Source organism: Pristis pectinata, chromosome 28 (genome assembly GCF_009764475.1).
Source record: "Pristis pectinata isolate sPriPec2 chromosome 28, sPriPec2.1.pri, whole genome shotgun sequence".
Lineage (NCBI taxonomy): Eukaryota > Metazoa > Chordata > Chondrichthyes > Rhinopristiformes > Pristidae > Pristis > Pristis pectinata.
In genome coordinates this window covers 24,690,419-24,705,837 of record NC_067432.1, presented here as the reverse complement: position 1 = coordinate 24,705,837, position 15,419 = coordinate 24,690,419, and positions in this window count along the sequence as shown.

Here is a 15,419-nt window from a genome sequence, read left to right as displayed (position 1 = left end):
ACCATGTCTGTGCCAAACACAATGCCAAAGTAAACTAAATCTCTTCTGCCTGCACATGATCCATATGCCCCCATTCCCTGCATATTCATGCGTCTATCTAACAGCCTCTTAAGTGGCACTATTTTGTCTGCTTCCACCACCATCCCATCAGCAGAACTAGAAACTGATAGGTTTACATGGCCTAGGGCACTTGGCCAACTTGGGTTAAACTTGAAAAGTAAATTAGAGACTACCCATCCTCAGTATCAAATAGTCAACCTGCCTCCTGGAAGTATCTGCAAGTTTTCATCAAAATTCCCTGATATTTTGAACCTGTTGGGCCAAATTCACTCAAACTGTGTGAAAGCAAAATCAAAGTCAGAGCTGAGTTTATTGTCAGATGCACAAGTACACGTATGCACAGGTGCAATGAAAAACTTACTTGCAGCAGTATCACAGGCACATAGCTTCAGATAAGCAGCATTCATAAAAAAAACATTAATTAAACATAAATTATACACAAGTTTTACAAGAAAGAATACAATTAGAACAAAAAGAATGGAGTCCATTTTAGTGCAGATGGCCAAAAAACACAGTGGAAATGGCTTGTTGTCCTTGAGGTAAATCCAATCAGATCAAGTCCTGAGACGAAGATACATTAAGGTTTGAAGAGGATATTGCAGTCACTGTTTACACCACAGAAAAACACACTGATCAACAAGGTTAAGACCCATGGACTGAAATGCTCTGCAGATATATATAACTAGCTAAGTGACAGGCAGCAGAGCAGAATGGTGAATGGCTGTATTTCAGACTGTGGGGAAGTACACAGTCATGCGACTTGACTTTTAATGAAGCATTTGGACCTGAATAGACAGAGCATAATTTTAAAGATTTCGAATGTGACCAAATTTTGAAATGTAGTAAACACTGAGGAAAATATTCATGTGGTTCCAGATTGACTGAGGAAATAGGTGGACATGTGGCAGATAAAATCTCACAGAAAATTCAGAAATTTCCACTGGATTTCAGTGGAAAGGATGGGGAGAAGCAAAATAAGATAACCGGCACAGTTTTAAAGGGGGTGAAGAAACAGAGGAACATAGAATGACAGAATTATAGAAAGGTTACAGCAATCCATCTATAAGAACAATCCATCCAGTCCCACTCTCTTGCCATCTCCCAACAACCCTGCAAGATTGTTCCTTTCAGATACTTGTCCAGTTTCTTTTGAATGCCACCCCTGAACCTACCTCCATTCCCACCCCTGGCTGTACATTCCAGACCCAAACCACTACTTGCTGCATTATAAAGTAGCACACATGGGCGTGCTTTTAATACATTTCCAAGAAGTGGCAGGGCAAGTTGGGAAGGCTGCTAAATGGATTTGGGTCTTTGCCTTAATTGATACAGGAATGGACAAAGAAATTCTATCCCAACACCACACGGTATAAAATCAAAGCAACCAGGGCCTAAAGGTTCTTACAGCAGACCATGTGATTTATAATCACAGGTTACTTGCATGTAATGTACCATAGGAGCATCAGAAGTTGGAGCAGGAGTAGGACTAAAGCTCATCACGATGGCTGATCTATCTGAGTGTTTCCCTCAACCCTATTTTCCTCCCTGATCCCCACAGCCCATTTCCCCCCAAAGTCCAAAAGTTTATCAATTTAAGCCTTGAATATACTTAGTAACTCAGCATCCACTGGCTTATCATTCCTGCCACTGATGCCGAGCTGCCTCTGGCGATCCACCACTTTGACTCGGATGTTGAGGCTGACGCCTGTCAAATAGAGTGCCCACTCCCAGCTCTGCACTGCCTTTGTACTTCACAGTGCTCCCCAAGCTGCATTGTAGCAGTGACTAACCTCAGTGCTCAGGTCTTCCTTTAAGAGACAAAGGCATGGCATGAATTAGTACAGGTTCATTTCAGCTGGTCCTAAAATTACTCATGATTAGCCAGCACTACTGGAGAAAGCAGCACCTTTTAAGTACGTGTCTTAGCCCCAAGGTGGGTGCATGACAATTCCATGGGGATACCACCTTACGGGGACACAGTGTTGAAAAAATGAGCAACTTAAACTAATATTGATTAAAAAGCTGGCTTAGTGGCTTCAAACCTGGGCACAATACTTAGAAAAGATGTCAAGTCCCAGGAGAGGGGCCATTTTGAAACTTTTCTTTAAATTTGAACTACTTGGGAACCCATAGCTAAGCAAAGGCCAAGATATGATTTTAACAAAGAGATTCCTTGTTCAACACAACTTAATATTAGACTATTACTCCTAAAAAGTACATAACTCCATCCTGAGTCAGTGCCCTTGGGAGTAACTATGTCCAAGCAGTGATATGTTACTTTACCCTCAGATCCTGTGATTTGCTGCCCTTTCAGCTGCTTTTCCGACTTCGCCCTCCTGAATGCACAGAGATTATGCAACTTAGAACGCACCAGGCATCATTAAACACCCGGCACTGAGATTCTGGAACTTTCCTTTAAAAGTTGAACCTTTTGGGAACCCATAGTTAAGCAAAGGCCAAGATACGATTTTAACAAAGAGATTCCTTGTTCATTACAGTTTAATATTTGTACTACTGTTCCTAAAAAATAAAAGCTGTAAACAATTTTGCCAAAAGGTGGTGCGATTTGTGTGCCAACAACCCTGGGCTGAGCAGAGTGCCAGAAAATAGCAATTGTGCTTATAACAAAGCAATGGGAACTGGTGTAAAGTTAAACAAAACCAGACATATCCAGTTGTCAGCTGGAAAAGTTTTTTTAAAGAGTCACAATTATCTTGTGATCATTTAGTTCTTTCATTTCCAAATGTTTTGCTTGTGTTTACTTGAATAATTTATCCTTTGCTTCTAGAAGAATCTTGGTAAGGAGCACAGCTGTGAAGGTTAGGTAACAGTCTTAGTCAGATTGCCAGGATGTGCCCTAAATGATTGGGTATAATTGATTAAGTAGTAAAGTGACTGCATAGAAACAGAGAACCATAGAATACTACAGAACAGAAAACAGGCCATTCAGCCCTTCTAGTCTGTGCCGAAACTTTGTTCCGCTAGTCCCATTGACCTGCGCCCCGTCCTTAACCCTCCAGACCTCTCCCGTCCATGTATCTATTCAATTTATTCTTAAAACTTAAGAGTTGGATTCAAATTAAACCGAGTTTGAAGGTTAAACAACCATGGAACAGAAGTAAAAATAGTAAAACTACATCAAAGAACCTTATAGCAAATAATCAAAGAACTTTGAAAGCATCCAGCCTACGAGGCCACTCTTCTTGTTGTGAATGTGCCCCTTGTGTGATTGAGCTACCCGATTAGCCCTATTTCCCCGAGAGTTTTTATTTATTATTAAGTTATTATTGAATCTTCTTGAATCAGCCTTTCAGACAGTGCACTTCAAACTGGAACTCACTGGGTGGAAAGTATTTCTTTATTGTCTTTTGCTAATTACCCTCACCTTGGTCCTTTGGTGCAAATAACTTCTGCCACCTACTCTATCAAAACCTTGTGATTTTTGAACACTCCATCAAATCACTTCCTAATTGTTTAACAATCCTGCCTTCTCCAGTCTATTTTATGTAACTGAACTCCTTAATCCTGACTACCTTTCCAGGAAAGCTCATCTGTGCCCTTTCCTAGTACTTGGCACCTTTTCTAAGTGCTGTGCCCAGTGTTGAACCCAATGCACCAGCCTTTTTTTAAAATCAATGTTTAGTGTTACTTGAATATTTTTGTAGCCTAGCACTTGAGAGTGTGATTTTCATGTGCCCTCCTTGTGCTAAGACATGGGCTTAAAAGGTGCCAATCATGATGTTTTCTCCATTAGTAGGTGTATTGGTATTGGTTTATTATTGTCACTTGTACCGAGGTACAGTGAAAAACTTGTCTTGCATACCGATCGTACAGGTCAATTCATTACACAGTGCAGTTACATTGAGTTAGTACAGAGTCCATTGATGTAGTACAGGTAAAAACAATAACAGTACAATGCAGAGTAAAGTGTCACAGCTACAGAGAAAGTGCAGTGCAATAAGGTGCAAGGTCACAACAAGGTAGATCGTGAGGTCAAAGTCCATCTCATTGTATAATGGAACGTTTCAATAGTCTTATCACAGTGGGGTAGGGGGGTAACTTTTAGGAGTCCTAGGTATCAGTTGAAACTAACCTGTGCTAATTCACCTGTTAAAGGGGACCTGAGCTCTGAATCCAGTGCAGTCAAATTCAAACACCTTTGATATGAACAAATGAATTAAAAGCCACTTAGGAGTCCCTCGATCCCTCGCATCTGCTCCACCATTCAGACATGATGGGGAATGTACTGTGGAGGGGATTGGAGGTGAGCCACTCTAAGGTTGTACTTGAAGACTACAGACATAATTATCAGCATGAATTAGTCCCCTCTCACCAGCCCGGTGAAGCTGGGGGACTGCAACTGCTCTGTTTCTCCACCAGAACTTACAGGAAATGAAGCAAGCTCCTTGTTGTGTGAGTGACACACTGAATCTATGGTGGAGGAGGGAGGGGAGCACTTGAACATTTCAAAGTAAAAGTAAGTTTGCCAATACTTCATTCATTATGTCCAGCCTGCCAACTCATGTTAGGTCATTAGACCTATATCTGCACTGAATGCATGTTGTTGGTGCATCAGTCCTGGTATTGTTTAATGTCATTATTCCTGCTGTCTCTCGGGTATTTCCCTGAAGAGTTTCCTGTCCCTGTGTGCATATGGAATGCTTTCCCTCCTTTACACATCTTCCACTGGGATCGCCAGTCTAAAAGTCCTGGTGCATGCTCTGTTCCATGTTCCTAAAGTATATGAAAAAAACTAAAACTGTCCTAAAAAGGAAGAGATGTTCCTGGGGTCCATGGATAGGTTTGTAACACTTTTCATTGCAAGATAAATGCTTAATTTGCCTAAATCATGATGCTTTGCTTTTCCTTGTATCCATGGATCTTCAGCCAGTCACAGTAAGGATCAGGGAGAGTGATGTGTGAAGCTGCCAATGAGACTGCAAATGACTCCCAAACACGTGATGGAAGATTGCAAGGTTGTGTCGGGAGCAGTGGAGAGGTGCCATGCTGGAAAAGATCAGGATAGTGATCTCACAACAGGATGTAACATCTCAGAATGGAATGTGGATGGCTAGTAGAATGAGACTAACAAAACTGAGAGCTAATGAGGAAGCCCGCTCCAATCCAATGACTTCCAAATATGACCACAGAGTTTCTGCTAGCAACACCCTTTAGGGAGTTGAGCTGCTAATCATTCAGAGACATATGGACATAATAGTACTTGGCAGAGTAAGCAAAATGGATACACAATGGCAATTGAAGGGATGCTAATCTCCTGCGGGACATGATCAATGTTAACAAAATCAACATTTATTGTCTGTGAGAAGCTGTGTGTTGAAGGCTCTCCCTCACTTTGCTGTCAGGAACAGGATTGCTGACTTTTAATTTAGCAAAGCTAAGGGAAGTCAGACTGGGGGCTGTCGTGGGAGCAATGTGCAGGTGGTGTCTGTGTCCTGTGTGATACTGGAGACAGTGAGGTGGGCTGATGCTGTCAAAGTGCACAGCTGTAGATGGCACAGCAGGGGTGAAGTGAAGCTGGCGATTCCATCTCAGTCCAGCTGGTTGCTGTGTCCTGGGTGATGTTGAATTTATGTTGAGTTCTTATGTTGAGTGAGGCAAGTGGAAAGTATTCCATTGCACCCTTGGACTTGTGCCCATGATCCCCACAGCTTCTCGAACACTTACAAGGACCAACAGTGGTGAGATGCTCTCCACTTGACTGTATGAGTGCAGCTGGGTGTTGGCCACATTGGAATTGTCATCTCATTTCACATGGACTGTGGGATCGGATTCCTGTTGGATTGTAGATTTCCCTCAGACGAGGCTGATCCCCAGTGTGACATTCATCAGCAAGAAAGCTGGTTGTTCATCTGGGCACAGTTCGGTGGCAAGTCTCTTTTGGTTGGTCCATAAATTGAAGTTTGCCTCCAATTCTGATCGGTAATTTAGCCTACTCCATTCATCTGAGTCCGGCCCCAACCCATGCAGGTGGGGAGAAACAGTTAATGCTCACAAATCCAGAACTCTTTTCAACAGTTTATTCAAAATCAATTAAAATAAGAAGAATATATAAACACAACAAAATAAAGTTACACATGATGTTGTGTGAAATTACCAATGTTATAATATGAAATACTACAAACTGTCATCCTCCAACAGAACTTCAGTATATTTACAATAGCTGCAACCCTAAACTATAATTCCCTCTCCCTCTCCCTTCCCCCCACCCTTTTGAAAATTGGGCAGAGACATGCCAGTTGAAGACAATTTTATCTGCATCAGAGCGACCTTGATATCAATGCGATGCCTTGTAACTTTGGTGACATTATCACGCAGCAGGTGTCGGGAAGAAAAGTTTGTGTATGAACAAGTACCTCTGAATTTCCTTTACAGCCTGTTTGAAAACTTCAGCATTGAAACTGTCTTTCTCGTTGCACCCAGGGGTAGGAATTTCAGTCAATAGTTTGGCCAGTTTTGGTTCACTGTGAGTTATGCATTCCTGCTGCAGATGTGACAACAATACTTAATGAAGGTCTGGGAGTAGATGCAGAACAGAATTATATCAACAGTTCCAGAATTTCAGCTGTAAGGTTAGATTGGGGAGGCTGGAAATGCAACAAAAATGTTTGTGAGAAGAATTAATGGAGAGGTAATCCGAGAGTTTTATGGGAAGTAATTCATGTTTACCAGGGCCTTGCCATGGATCTCAATGGCAGGGAGGCAGTGTTATGTTAGTAGAAGACCTTTATCTTTTGGCTGCTTTGGTGCATTCTCTTATATGCGCCAAGAGTCAATTAAAAATTGGAACAGAAAATGCTGGAAACACTCAGCAGATCAGGCAGCATCTGTGGAAAGAGAAACACTCAGTGTTTTGGGTCTGAACTGAACCTTTTGTCAGAACTGAGAAAGAGATGTATCAGTTAGTTTCCAGAGGGAGAGAAGGTGTGGGAGGCACGTGTAGAACAGAGAGAATGTCTGTGATGGGACAAGTCAAAATAGCTTAACGGGGGCAGTTACCAGCACATTCATCTTCTTGATCTGTGTAATGTTTGTTAACAGTAAGGTGATGGGATCTGTCCAGTAGGCCAGACTTATATGACTCAGAAAAGAAAAATTGAGCCAAAATGATACACAAACAGAAAACAGAAAGTGCTGGAGAAACTCAGCAGGTCAGGCAGCATCTGTGGAAAGAGAAACAGTTAATGTTTCAGATGAGCTATTTACAACAGAATTGATGTTTTTCATTTCTATCATTGCTGGATAAAGATTGGCAGATAACAGCAGAAAATGCTAGAAAAACTGAGCTTGTCAGGTAGCCTCTTAGAGTCATAGAGGCATAGAGTTATACAGCCCAGAAACAGGCCCTTTGGCCCAACTCGTCATTGCCAACCAAGGTGCCTCCATGAGCTAGTCCGATTTGCTTGCATTTGGCCCTAAACCTTTCCTCTCCCTGTACTGTCCATATGTCTTTTAAACATTGTAATTGTACCCACCTCTAGCACTTCCTCTGGCAGCTCGTTCCATTTATGCACTACACCCTGTGTGGAAAAAATTGCCCCTCAGGGCCCCTCTAAATCCTTCCCCTCTCACCATAAACCTATGCCCTCTGGTTTTAGACTCTCCTGCTCTAGGAAAAAGGCTGTCCAACTTATCTGTGCTCCTCATGATTTTATAAATCTATATAAGGTCACCTCTCAGCCTCCTTTGCTCCAGGGAAAACAATCCCAGCCTATCAAGTCTCTCCTCATAACGCAAGCTCTCCAGTCCTGGCAAAAATCTTAGTGAATCTTTTCTGCCCCCTGGCTAACTTAATCACATCCTCCCTATAGTGTGGCGACCAGAACTGCACTCAGTATTCCAGGCCCAGTCTCAATAACGTCCTCTACAGCTGTAATATGATGTCCCAACTCTTCTGCTCAATGCACCTCCCAATGAAGGCAAGCATGCCATACGCCTCCTTCACCACCTTGTCTGTCTGTGTCGCCACTTTCAGCGAACTATGTCCTTCTATCCCTAGATCTCTCTGTTCTACAACATTCCCCAGGGCCCTGTTTACTGTGTACGTCCTGCCCTGATTTAACTTCCCAAAATGCATCACTTTGCACTTGTCTGAATGAAATTCCATCTGCCACTGCCTTGCCCACTTTCTCAGTTGCTCTAGATCCTGTAACCTTAGATGACCTTCTTCACTGTCCACTTCACCACCAATTTTAGTGTCACCTGCAAACTTACTAAGCGGGCCAACTACATTCTCATCAAACCGTTCATATCTATGACAAACAACAGGGGGACCCAACATACAGTCCTCCGATCTAAAACAAAACAGCCCTCCACTACTGCCCTCTGACACCATCCACCAAGCCGGTTTTGTATCCAACGTACTAGCTCACCTTGGTCAGTTGGTCAGTAGCTCAGTTGGTCTCACCTTCCGGACCAGCCTGCCATGCAGGACTTGTAGAGAGAGAACAGGTAGTTCAATCACCTTTCATCTGTTTGACTTTTTCAGAATTGATGTTGTGTTTTATTTAAATGAATTCGGACATGCAGAACAGCCAAGGTTGGAGTCGAAGTGCAGCTTAAAAAGGAGAGGAAAAAAAAACTTCGGAGGACTCGGGCTTCGGTTCGGAGGACTTCGGAGCAGCTAAGTGTTTCCTCTGTTTATCACTTTTATTAGGGTTTTTGGGTGTAAGGGTTAGTTTTTGTTAGGGTTTTTAGTGTAAGGTTTAGATTTTTTAGTAAGTTTTTTAAGTAGTCGAGTGGGGGCTGGACTGCGCAGGCGCGGCGCGGGCAGCTTAAAAAGAAAACAGCCTAGAGAGCGGACAGCGTCGGAGCGGGCAGCTGAGTGAGAGGGAGCAGAGTGTTCTGGGCTTTGGCTCAAGGGGCTTCGGCGTGAAGGGGCAAGGAGGGTAAGTAGCTGGTAAGTAGGTAAAGGCAAGCTTTAGCTTTTGGTCATTATAGATTTGTAGGTGGGACTAACTAGGGAAAAAAAAGGTAGTCAGATGGAGGACATGGCGGTGTGCTGCAGCTGTTTGATGTGGGAACTCGTGGACCTTGCTGCGGTCCAAGATGGCCACATCTGCAGTAAGTGCTTGAGGCTGGACGAACTTCGGCTCAGAGTTGATGAGCTGGAGTCGCAGCTACAAACACTGCGCAGCATAAGGGAGGGAGAGAGTTATGTAGACACGGTGCATCAGGTGACAGTCACCCCCCTTAGGGTAGGTACATCTGAGGTTCAGGAGGCAGATAGAATGGTGACGGTCAGGGGAGAGAAGAGGAAGAAGAAGTCAGGCAGGCAGACAGGACAGAGAGCCCCGGAGGCTGTTCCCCTCAGTAACAAGTTTTCTGCCTTGGAAGCTGTTGAGAGGGATGACCTGCAGGGGCCTAGCTGCAGTTACCAGGTCTCTGGCACTGGGACTGGTACTGCTGCTCAGAAGGGAAGGGTGGGAAAGAGACATGCGGTAGTGATAGGGGACTCGATAGTCAGGGAAACAGACAAGAGGTTCTGTGGCAGTGAGCATGAATCCTGGATGGTATGTTGCCTCCCAGGTGCCAGGGTCCGGGATGTCACTGATCGGGTCCACAGAATTCTTGAGTGAGAGGGAGAGCAGCCAGAAGTTGTGGTCCATATTGGCACCAATGACATAGGTAGGAAGGGGGATGAGGTCCTGAAGAGTGAGTTCAGGGAGCTAGGCAGAAAATTGAGGAACAGGACCTCAAGGGTAGCAATCTCGGGATTGCTGCCAGTGCCACGTGATAGTGAAGGTAGGAATAGGAGGAGGTGGCAGATAAATGTGTGGCTGAGAAGTTGGTGCAGGAGGGAGGGTTTTAGATTTCTGGATCATTGGGATCTCTTCTTGGGAAGGTGGGACCTGTACAGAGAGGACGGGTTACACCCGAACCAGAAGGGGGCCAATATCCTTGCGGCGAGATTTGCTAAGGTGGTACAGGAGGGTTTAAACTAGTTTGTGAGGGGGAAGGGAACCGGAGGAGTAGGTCAGAGGAAGAAGGGAATGGGGAAAAGTTAGATCAAACAGGTAGAGAGGCTTTGGGGAAGGAGAAGCAGAATACAGGCTGTAAAAGTAGTAAGGTCGATGGACTGAAGTGTGTTTACTTAAATGCAAGAAGTGTCAGGAATAAGGGGGATGAACTGAGGGCTTGGATAAGTATGGGGAACTATGATATCGTGGCTATTACTGAGACGTGGCTGACGTCAGGAGAGGAGTGGATATTGAATATTCCTGGTTTTCGGTGTTTTAAGAGGGATAGGGAAGGGGGGAGAAGAGGGGGAGGGGTGGCGATACTGGTCAGGGACACTGTTACGGCTGTGGAAAAGATGGATGTTGTAGAAGGATCATCTCTAGAGTCCGTATGGGTGGAGTTAAGGAACAAGAAAGGAGCAGTTACTCTACTAGGAGTATTCTATAGGCCCCCCGGTAGCAGTAGAGATATAGAGGAGCAGATTGGCAGGCAGTGTTTGGAGAGAAGCAGAAATAACAGGGTTATTATAATGGGAGACTTCAACTTCCCAAATATAGACTGGAACCTGCTTAGTGCCAAAGGTTTAGACGGGACAGAATTTGTTAAGTGTGTCCAGGAGGGATTCCTGACGCAGTATGTTGACAGGCCGACTAGAGGGAATGCCATGTTAGATCTAGTTTTAGGAAATGAACCGGGACAGGTGAAGGATCTATTGGTGGGTGAGCATTTGGGGGACAGTGACCATTGCTCCATAACCTTTAAAATTGTCATGGATAGGGACAGGTGCAGAGAGGACAAGAGGTTTTTCAATTGGGGAAGGGCTAACTACGAGGCTATAAGGAGAGAACTTGGGAGCGTAAATTGGGATGTCCTTTTTGAAGGAAAATGTACCATGGGGATGTGGTCGATATTCAGGGATCTTATGCAGGATGTTAGGGATAAATATATCCCGGTGAGGCAGAGAAGGAATGGCAGGGTGAAGGAACCGTGGGTGACGAGAGAGGTGGAACGACTTGTTAGGGAGAAGAAGGTAGCATACGTGAGGTATAAGCAGCAAGGTTCAGACAGGGCCCGTGAGGAATATAGGGTAGCGAGGAAGGAACTTAAGAAAGGGCTGAGGAGAGCTAGAAGGGGACATGAAAAGGCTTTGGCTAGTAGGGTTAAGGAAAATCCCAAGGCCTTTTTCAAGTACGTGAAGGGTAGGAGGATGGCTAGGGTGAAGGTAGGTCCGATTAAAGACAAAGGTGGGAGAATTTGCCTGGAGGCAGCAGAAGTGGGAGAAGTTCTCAATGAGTACTTCTCTTCGGTATTCACCAGGGAGAGGGGTCTTGATGATGCGGAAGGGAGTGCTAGTAGGGGTAATGTTCTCGAGGTTGTTGATATCAAGAGAGAGGATGTGTTGAAGTTGTTAAATAATATTAAGACAGATAAATCTCCGGGGCCTGACGGGATTTTCCTCAGGCTGCTTCGAGAGGCTAGGGAGGAGATTGCTGAACCGCTGGTAAGGATCTTTGAGTCCTCGTTGTCTACGGGGGTGGTGCCGGAGGATTGGAGGGTTGCGAATGTGGTCCCCTTGTTCAAAAAAGGTAATAGGGATAGGCCAGGGAATTATAGACCGGTGAGTCTCACGTCTGTGGTGGGTAAGCTGTTAGAAAGGATTCTAAGGGATAGGATTTATGAACACCTTGAGAATCATGGACTGATTAGGAACAGCCAGCATGGCTTTGTGAAGGGAAGATCTTGCCTCACAAGCCTGATAGAGTTCTTTGAGGAGGTGATCAGGAAGATTGATGAGGGCAGTGCGGTGGATGTTGTCTATATGGATTTTAGTAAGGCGTTTGATAAGGTTCCTCATGGTAGGCTTCTTCAGAAGGTCAGAGGCCGAGGGATCCAAGGAAGCTTGGCTATGTGGATTAGGAATTGGCTTGCATGTAGAAAGCAGAGGGTTGTGGTGGGAGGAGTGCCCTCGGATTGGAAGGCAGTGACTAGTGGTGTCCCGCAGGGAGAGGGATATTGATAGGATGCAGAGCTGGGCTGACAAGTGGCAGATGGAGTTCAATCCGGAGAAGTGTGAGGTGGTACACTTTGGAAGGAAAAACTCCAGGGCAGAATACAGGGTAAACGGCAAGGTACTTGGCAGTGTGGAGGAGCAGAGGGACCTGGGGGTTCATAGTCACAGTTCGTTGAAAGTTGCCTCACAGGTGGAAAGAGCAGTTAAGAAGGCCAATGGGATGTTGGCTTTCATAAATCGCGGGATTGAGTTTAAGAGCCGCGAGGTTATGATGCAGCTTTACAAAACTCTAGTTAGGCCACACTTAGAGTACTGTGTTCAGTTCTGGTCGCCTCATTATAGGAAGGATGTGGAGGCATTGGAGAGGGTGCAGAGGAGATTTACCAGGATGCTGCCTGGATTGGAGGGTATTGAATATGAGGAGAGGCTTAAGGTGCTAGGGCTTTATTCACTGGAAAGGAGGAGGATGAGAGGAGACATGATAGAGGTATATAAAATATTGAGAGGAATAGATAGAGTAGACAGTCAGCGCCTCCTTCCCAGGGCACCAATGCTCAAGACGAGAGGTCATGGCTTTAAGGTTATGGGTGGGAGGTTCAGAGGAGATGTCAGAGGGAGGTTTTTCACCCAAAGAGTGGTTGGTGCATGGAATGCACTGCCTGGGGTGGTGGTGGAGGCAGATACATTGAACAGGTTCAAGAGCTTGTTGGATAGGCATATGGAGGAATGTGAGATAGAGGGATATGCGGGAGGAAGGGGTTAGGTAGTGTGAGGGTGGTCTGATGGACGGCACGACACGGTGGGCCGAAGGGCCTGTTTTGTGCTGTATGATTCTATGGAAGTGTGTGAGGGTGGGGTAGAGGTAGGTGAGCAGAGGGGAGGGAGTGGGAATGGGCATTGGTGTGGGGGTGAGGGGAGAGTGGTGGTGGGAGTGGATGTGGGAGTTGGAGTGGCAGCGAGAGGGGTGTCAGAGTGGGGGTGGGAGATGAAGGTAAAACGAAGGGGGAATGGGTGTGGGGGTGAGAGCGAGAGTGGGAGCAGTGGCAGAGTTAAGGATGTGGGTGGTGGGATTTGGGGTGGGAATGGGAGTGAGGGTTGGGGTGGGAATGAGGATGAGTGGTAGGGAGTGGGACTTGGGGTGGTTGAGATGAGATGGAAGTGGGGATGTAAGTGGGAAACGGAATTTGGTTAACATTGCCGATATCATTGCTTGCCCAGTGTCCCAGCTCACAAGACAGAAGCACATTTCGCAGCACAGTGGTGCACCAGGTAGAGCCACAACCTCACAGCTCCAGAGACCCAGGTTCAGCCCTGACCACTAGTGCTGTCTGTGTGGCGTTTGCGCGGTCTCCCTGTGACTGCGTGAGTTTCCTCTGGGTTGGTATGTTAATTGGCCGCTGTAAATTGCTCCGAGCGAGTGAGTGGGAAAATCTGGGAGGAGTTTATGAGGATGAGGGGAAAAAAACCTGGGATTAGTGTAAGTGATGGTCGGCACGGACTCGGTGGGCTGAAGGGCCTGTTTCTGTGCTGCATCTCTCTATCAATCTATGACTTTATCTAAATGAAGGTAAAAGCTTGTCCTAATTTTTCCACGAGTTTTAAAATTGTTTTTCATTTTACTAACTTGCTCTTTCTCCTTGATGGGGACGTGAAAACTCTGGAGCCATTTCCCAGCTCTGTCCTGTTTTGGGATGTGGGACAGTTACGAGGCCACTGCCCGGTCCGAGGAAGCATTGTCAAGGAAAACCATCAGCGGTTCCCACGTACATACGCGGAATGAAGGAAGTGATGTCGTCAGCAAACGCGGCGGTGGTCAGGTGACCTCCCCGGCAACCAACAAAGGTGAGTGGTGCAGAGGGCACGGTGGGACAATGAGAGAGCACTGTGGGGACCTTTGGAGAGTTGTGGGTGGACACCCTATTGGACAGGCCTACCCTCAATCTCGCAAGAAATACCAAAGTGATCTGCTGGTTAATGCTTACACGGGCAGAGGAGACTGTCACAGAGGGCATCCTTTATGTAGAGGTCTGAGTTCTTTCAGTGAGACGTCACTCCTGAATCCATTAATGTTTCAAAATACCTTGTGACACGGAAGGAACCATTCAGCCCATTGTGTTGACGCTGGCCCTCAAAGCAATCCCATCATACCCATTCCCTTGCCAGCTACACCCATATCCACATCCCAGAAACAAACAAACTACAGGGTGAACGGATTGCTGCCAATTACTTCTCATGATTTTTTTTTCAGGATGAACTTCTTAAAATGATCACTGCTGTTTTTGAGTTCCATTTATTTGCTGTTTTGTTCAATAATGCTGTTGTTCTCAGCCTGCTCTACTGCTTTTCATTTGAATTACTGCTGCTGTCCAAACTGAGCAAGTGGTGTTAGTTCTCTCCAGCGCAGAACAATGCTTTAGTGATGTTTTTAATGGGTCCATAGCACTGCCCACTGACTACTACAACCCAGTTACAGCTTGGCGGAACTACCACCCAATAAACTACATGGCTAGAGCCAGCTATTGTCTGAAACACATGCAAATAACCAGTGTACATTGACTTCCATGCATTTTGATGCTTTGCCTAAGGCACCCCTGTATCATTTTGCACTCTGTCCAATAAAATCTGGGCTAACTATATGAACATAGACAGGCTGGTCCTAGACCACGTATACTGAAAACGTTAGAGACCAGAACAAAGTGCAGGAGTCTTTTCAATTCAAACATTGAAGATATTCCCTGGGTGAATAACATTATTTAAATAGAGGGAAGGGGCGAAGATGCTCATAATGAGGCTGTACATGAATGCAATGATCTTATTGGTAGAAATTGGCCCAGGTAGTGGCAAACTTTATTGGACAATTGATGCCCTATTTTACAAGGTAGCAGAGAAATCACAAAACCAGTGCAACCCAGTGCCATGACTGATCATGGGGAGCTATAAGTTTGGGAGCTACAATCAAGGGTCAGGAAGACAATTAGAAAGTACATAGTTGCTCTGAAAAAATTATCATGACATTATACTTTGGTGTGCTTTTGGATTATGAACTGAGAGACAGGTTGGTATTGGAATGATGTCCAAAATATGAAATATGCAAGATCTATGTTTGGATAGCCGTGCTGTGGGTAGGCACATCTATGGGAAATACAAAGGCCTTTCTGCTACTGCAGCGTGTTAGTGTAAACATAGTATGCAGAGCAAGGAAGGTAAAGTGAATGGAGCTCTCAACACTGTGTCCAGGACAAGTAGCTAAGCAAAGTCCCAATGGAAGGGAAGCAAATACAGTAGAAACCAAAGCAGGTATGGTTACACTTTGAGATTGCAGAGCAATGTGAAGAGTTTGAATACTTGATACCACCAGAAGTGATAAAAT